Here is a 7,451-nt window from a genome sequence, read left to right as displayed (position 1 = left end):
GGCACCCTCATCTTCCTCTGTGACATCCTCAGCCCTTGGCTGGCCCTACTGATGGCTGGAGGGGAGCACTAGTCAGGCTGTGCCTGGCATTGCCTCCAAAGATCTCTGTGCTATCATTGCCACTGACCCATCCATGGTACACAGTGCATCCTGTGTGTGTCAGTGCGCAGTTCCTGCATGCACTCCGAGTGCTGCCGCATATGGCTCTCCATGAGGTTGACCATTCTGTCAATGGAGAAGCTCATGCATTCATAGCTATGGGCCATTGTGGCACATACGAGCTGGATGGACTCCTCCATTCTCTGTCCAAGACCCCGCACTGCCTCAGGGAACTCCAACATGTGGGAGCACATCTCCTGCTGCTGTTCTAGGTAGAGCCTCCTTTCCAGTGACACCTGAGGCCCTGCATCTGTGCCTAGCTGAGCAGAGCTGTGACTGTCCTCCCTCCTCGAGGCGAACTGACCACAGCTCCCGCTGCCTATGGCACCTCCTCCTGCCACTAGTGCTATGATCATCACCATGTGCTACCCTATCTAAACTCATGCAAGAATCCGCCGAAGTGAATGTATCTGCGCAGGTGGACAGTGCACTCACAAGCTGTGATGGTGCTTTTTCATCTCCTTCTTGGTCCTCTGGGCCTGCAGAGGGAGGGGGAAAGGGTGCCTTGGGTCTGCACCTGTGCAAGGCACAAGAAGAGATCATGCGAGCTAGCCCAGCAGAGTAGAAACTACTGCAGTGCTGAGGCTACCCCATGTTACTCAGTGCATGACACACAGTCAGACGGGGTGCAGTGCAATGACCACATTGCTCTCTTTAATCAACAGGCCCACGATGAGCTCCTGGCTCTCCAGAGTCAACTTCCTCCTTGTCCACTAGCATGGCTATGCCCATGGCTCTCTCCTCTATTGGGATAATGTGGTGGATAATGTGACACTATGCGCCTGTTCCTTCTGCAAGGACAAAAGAGATAAGGCACTGTTTTTCTCTATGTCCACTGTCAAGTGCCTCTATTTGCTAGAGGATGCATGTATCAGTGGTTGTCGGTCTTCATCAGCACTATGCTTCTGAGACATTCTGAGGGGTCAGTAAGTGCCCTGGGCACACTACCATGTCCAGGAGCATATGTGCCCTGATGCTCCTCAGATGGTGTGTCTGCTGGAGAGTGGATGCCCAGAGGCCTGTCCTGAGGGTTGGGGGTTGCACTCACCTTGCCAGAGTGCATGACATCATTGAACCTCTTCTGACATTGGATCCATATCCTTCTAACCATACTCATGCAAAGGTTCAGGGTAGTTCTGAACCTTATTTGGGCTCTTGGACAAGACAAATCAGTTGCAGGCAGTAGTTCCGGTGCAACAAATTAAAATAATTTATTAAGTAACAAAATTATACTTAACAATCAGGCAATAGTTTACAAGTCAAACATGGGCTTTTTACTCTCTGGATGCTTGGACATAGATCGATACTGGTTCTGGCCTCTTCTTACTTCTTTCTTCAGTAAAGCTGTGTGCCAAAGGCTACTGGGCATAGTATTTTAACCCTTCCTTGGAGTTTTACAGCCCTAACTGAACAACCTTCCCCAGTCCTTTTGGTCTCAGGTGTGTGTGATCACTTTCTCATTGGTTTCTTAAATTGATAGACACCTAGGGCAGCACTATCCATTACACAGTTCCTTTGCTCTCTAGTGATAAGGGATCACATGTTTTACAGGAATTAGGGTTGTGTGATTCCCAGGAATCCTGCTTATCACTGCAACTCAAGGAGACTGCATGATTTCCAGGAATCTGAACTCTGAGATCACATGGTTTCCAGGAAAATGTCTGCACATCTCTTATTGTCTTGTAAATGAAATTATTAAGGGTGAATATTGTTTTCAAACATGTCAAAAATTACATAATCTCACTACTAATACAGAGCTGGAGGCTAGTTCATATAATAACTAGGATGCTTAACAATGTATAAAAATATGGTGTATAAAAATAAACAGCAAGATTTCAAAATACACTTGATTGATACATGTGCCGCTCACTGAGGCTGCCACCTCCATCAATGCCTCCTTGATCTGGATGTATGATCTCCTCTGGCCACCCTCTGGGAAGAGGACCTCTCTCTTTGAAAATGCTCGAAAATGACATCCGGGCTGGCGTTCAAAAACCTAGAGGCAGCCCTGCCCTGGGTGCCAGGCCTTTGGCATCCATCCTGTGACATGTGGTTTGACTCCATATTAACTTTTCAGGTCAATGAGAACATGTGATGGTTGTTTTAAACAATTCCAGAATTCTTGCCTCTGCTGCTCCATTTGGAATTTTATTCCATACATTCGGGCTCCAAATATTCCTCCTGCTTGAAACAGCAATTTATGTATATTTCCTCCAAAACTGCACAAAAACAAGGGGCTAGTTTGCTGTGTTTGCTGCAAATGCTGCCATCTGCTCTACATTCTTTTGTTCTTTTCATGCAGTTGAAGTCAATGGGAAGTAAATGGGCAGGATGTAGAATGGGTGTCCGATCCAATCCTTGCAGATTCCTGACAGGTGGGTTAGGTTAAACGTACCCCCTTGTTACTGTAAATGCAGCTACAAACAGCAGGCACTATATTTGAAAGGGCACCACAGAATGTGAAAAGTTCATTTTGTTCTTCTCTGTATAAGCACCAAAATGGCAGGACACATAACACTGAATTTTAAAAGCTCACCCAAATCCAAGATGCTATTCAGAATCTAAAAAATCCCAAATGAGTGCTATTTCAGAAAGAAATGCTTGCATTTATAGAGTCATAGAGTTTTACAGCACAGAAATAGGACCTTCGGCCCACCGCGCCTGCACCGACCATCAAGCGCCCATTCAAAACTAATCCTACTTCCTGGCACTAGGCCCGTAGCCTTGTATGCTATGGCATTTCAAGTGCTCATCTAAACACTTCATAAATGTCGTGAGTGTTCCTGCCTCTACCACCCTTCAGGCTGTGTTCCACATTCCAACCACCCTCTGGCTGAAACTATTTTTCCTCAACTCCCCTCTAAACCTCCTGCCCCTTATCTTAAATCTATGCCCCCTAGTTATTGACCTCTCCACTAAGGGAAAAAATTTCTTCCTATCTATCCTATCAATGCTCCTCATAATTTTGTATTCCTCAATCAGGTCCCCCCTCAGCCTTCTCCGCTCCAAGGAAAACAGCCCTAGCCTATCCAGTCTCTCTTCATAACTGAAACACTCCAGCTCAGGCAACATCCTGGTGAATCCCCTCTGCACCTTCTCTATTGCAATCACATCCTTCCTATAGTGTGGTGACCAGAACTGTACACAGTACTCCAGCTGTGGCCTAACCAGCATTTTATACAGCTCCATCATAACCTCCCTGCTCTTATATTCTATGCCTCGGATAATAAAGGCAAATATCCCGTATGCCTTCCTAACCACCTTATCTACCTGTGCTGCTGCCTTCAGTGATCTATGGACAAGCACTCCAAGGTCCCTCTGACCCTCTGTACTCCCTAGGGTCCTACCATCCATGGTATATTCTCTTGCCTTGTTAGTCCTCCCAAAGTGCATCACCTCACATTTCTCAGGATTAAACTGCATTTGCCACAGCTCCACCCAACTTACCAGCCCATCTATATCGTCCTGTAATCTAAGGCTTTCCTCCTCACTATTTGCGACACCACCAATTTTCGTGTCGTCTGCGAACTTACTGATCATACCTCCTATATTCAAGTCTAAATCATTAATGTACACTACAAACAGTAAGAGTCCCAGCACCGATCCCTGCAGTACACCACTGGCCTCCATTCGCTAAAACAACCCGCTACCATCACTCTCTGTCTCCTGCCACTAAGCCAATTTTGGATCCAATTTGCCAAATTACCCTGGATCCTATGGGCTTTTACTTTCTTAACCAATCTCCCATGTGGGACCTTATCAAAAGCCTTACTGAAGTCTATGTAGACGACATCAACTGCTTTACCCTCATCTACACCTCCAGTCACCTCCACAAAAAATTCAATTAAATTTGTTAGACATGATCTCCCCCTGACAAAGCCATGCTGACTATCCCTGATCAATCCCTGCCTCTTCAAGTGGAGATTAATCCTGTCTCTCAGAACTTTTTCCAATAATTTCCCTACCACTGACATTGGACTCACAGGCCTATAATTACCTGGTTTATCCCTACTACCCTTCTTGAATAATGATACCACATTTGCTGTCCTCCAGTCCTCTGGAACCTCTCCTGTGGCCAGAGAGGATCTGAAAATTTGTGTCAGAGCCCCCGCTATTTCCTCCCTTGCCTCCCATAGCAACCTGGTATACATCTCATCTGGGCCTATATAACATCTTATCACACTTCTCCGGAATGTTTCATGATGCATCACAAAGAATGTACTGCTTTGAAATGCAGTAATTGCTAATATATAGGAAATACAAAGGAAGTCTCAGTTTAACATCTCATATGAAGTATGCCATCTCCAATATTGCAGCACTCCTTCAATATTGGTCTGGAGTGCCAGCCCCAATTATGACCCCAAACTCCTGATGTAGGTTTAAACCTACAATCCTCTTTCAAGTGAGCTCAAAACCATGATCCAGAGGTAAGAGTACTACCAAGTGAGACATTTGCATTACCTTGAAGTCAGTGAATGATTAGGTTTGAGCATTGAACTGAACCTTAAATGCTCCAAACTTCCACTATTTCCATGAAAGAACTAAATTCCAGAGGAAGGGTGAGAGTAACTGCTATTAAGACAGTTCTCACATATGATATCAAGGAGCCTTTGCAAAACTGAGTTCAATGGGGTGGGGGGAGAAGGTTAAGGGGAAAGCTTTCCAGTGATCGGAGTCATGCCTCACACAAGGGAAGACGGTTGCTGTTATTGGAGGCCAATCATCCCCCTTCCCTGTCATAAGGTGAGGACTGGAACTGATTGTTGATGATTTTATAGTGTTTAGCTTCATTCACAGCTCCTCTGATAATGAACAACCCATTCTGGACAGCATTCAAGCTCAGGTTGACAAGTAGAAGGTAACATTCATGCCAGGTAAGTAACAGGCAATGGCTATCTCCAAATACTAAAGTCCAGTCACCTCCACCTTCAGCACAACCACAATCACTGAATCCACCACCATTAACAGTTTGGGGGTTCCCACTGACCAGAGGTTTAACTGGACCAGTCATGTTCACACTGTGGCTACAAGAACAAGCTAAAGGCTTGTTATTGAAATCAGTGGAATGAAAATCAGAGCAGGATTTATAAAGGGCAGGTGATCTGCTCTGCTCGACTATCACCCAGGCAGGGAAAATGAAAATAGTTGCTGTGTTTGCCCACATAACTGATTGTGAAGTAAGTCATTGTATGCCAGGACTTTGAGATATATCTGAGAAAAATGATAATGCACTAAATTAAATGCATTTTTGAAACTTTTTCAACTGCTCATTACTGATTATTCCTTTTTAGATTTCAAGTCTTTTTAAAAAAAATGTGTTTGTATGATATGGGTGACACAGGCAAGACAGCATTTACAGTCCATCTCTAATTGCCCTGAGGGCATTAGGAGCCAACCTCATAGTGTGAGACTGGAGTTACATATAGGTCATACCAGAGAGGACATAAGTGAACCAATTGGGCTTTTACAACAATCCAGCAGATTTTATGGTCATTTACCAGGTTTATTTAATTCAGGTGTATAACTGGGCATGAGCTCAAGGAGGGCAAAATTGGATAGCCCCTGGAATCAGGCAGGGGGTTTGCTATCAAAGTGATGACTCAAACATTGTGCTGGTCGCTAATTATAATATTGGTGGCATGAACCCCCAGCAATGAACTTGTTGCTGACTGACTGCACGCCTCAGCCCAAGTTCATATGAGGCTAGCACCACTTAAAGGTAACCAAACTATTTAAAGCCAGACTGCACCTCTTAAAGGTGAGGCAAATTCTGGCTGCAGCAGGAGATGAAGCTGGTTAAAGAAGATTGGAAGAGCTGGAAGAAGCTACAAAAATAGCATAACAGACCAGAGGGTATGCCCCAAGGTTATCAGATGCCGCGCTAGAGGCCTTGGTGTAGGAGTCTCACAGGAGGAGAACGTTCCTCTTCTGTCAAGGGACCAGGAGGCCCTCCAGACAGGTACTGAGAAAGCAGGTAGCCATTGCAGCCAATGTCTAACCTCGAGGACGTGGATGCAATGCCAAAAGAAGCTTAATTACCTCACATAAGAAGCCAAAGTCAGTGAATGCATCTTCACCTGCCATATCCTACCAACTACACTGCTAGCTTCAGACACTGTTCCATTCACCACACCCCCATCACTCATCTACGAACAATCTCTGTCAACTACGACTCATACCTCACCTTCAAAGCCTCACCCATGTTTACTCACTTAGCACTCCTGCAAGCCACACACTCACATCTCACAGCTTGCATGCACTGCTAGCTATTCAATTGTGGTAGTAACATCACCCAAACACATTGCACCACACTATTGATACACTTCCTTCTCCGTTGCCGGACAAGGTGTTCTATATTCGGCAGTAGCAGCAGCTAACTGGCAGGGAACAGGCACGGCTGCATATGCTCACCCACATGGAATAGGCAGTGCTGGCCAGCATTGAAGCAGCCATGACTGAGTCCATTGTCAGCAGCAGTGCTGAAAGCATCTCAGCTGACGGTATGTTCCTGCCTAATGCACCTTCTCAAATCCCACTTCACCCTTTACCATTTACAAGCCACAGATGGTGTAAATATGCACCTCTTTATTTTCCCCCCTTCCCTCACCCCAATCCTGCCCTTGTTCCTTTATGCTTTCAGACCCAAGAACAGCCTCCTGGCCAGCCAGTGGTGTGGTAGGCTGAAGGCCTAGATGAAGAAATGACCGAGGATGAAGAAATACCACTGTTCAATCTCACTCACAGCCACCAGCTCAGATACTGGTACTGCGTGAACTTTGGAGGGTAGTATAGAGACAGAATCTGCACATGGTGGGCAAACTTTTATGCACCAGCATGGGTCATGGCGATGGCACCGGAAGCGGGTGTGTTGCTGCACGAGCACCATGCGGCTGGCTGAGCACGATCACGCAGCAGCCAGTTTATTAACAGCCTGGCGGTGCGGAGTCCGTGCAATGGACAAGGGGTGGGGGCAACAAGGCGCCGATCGCAGCGTAACCTGACTGAAAGGCAGGTACTGGCACCATCTTTATAGGGCTCCCAGCCCTGCACGCAGGGCTGCTTTGTTCTTCAGGATTGTCACCCCCACCTTCATTGTTGATGCCACCCTTGTATGACCACCACTCGATGGTGCTTCCACCCTTAGAGGCCTCCCGTCGCTGGCTGGTAATGGCTTCCGCTGCCAACTCTTCACCTTCAAACCAACGGACACTTTCAAAATGGCTGGTTGACAGAGGACTTTAACCGTCAGGGCTTTGAAGGCCTATGATTCCTGTGCGCTGTTCATGAAATAC

This window comes from Heterodontus francisci, chromosome 3 (assembly GCF_036365525.1).
Source record: "Heterodontus francisci isolate sHetFra1 chromosome 3, sHetFra1.hap1, whole genome shotgun sequence".
Classification (NCBI taxonomy): domain Eukaryota; kingdom Metazoa; phylum Chordata; class Chondrichthyes; order Heterodontiformes; family Heterodontidae; genus Heterodontus; species Heterodontus francisci.
The sequence above is the reverse complement of the archived record's forward strand: the minus strand, read 5'-3'. Positions refer to the sequence as shown.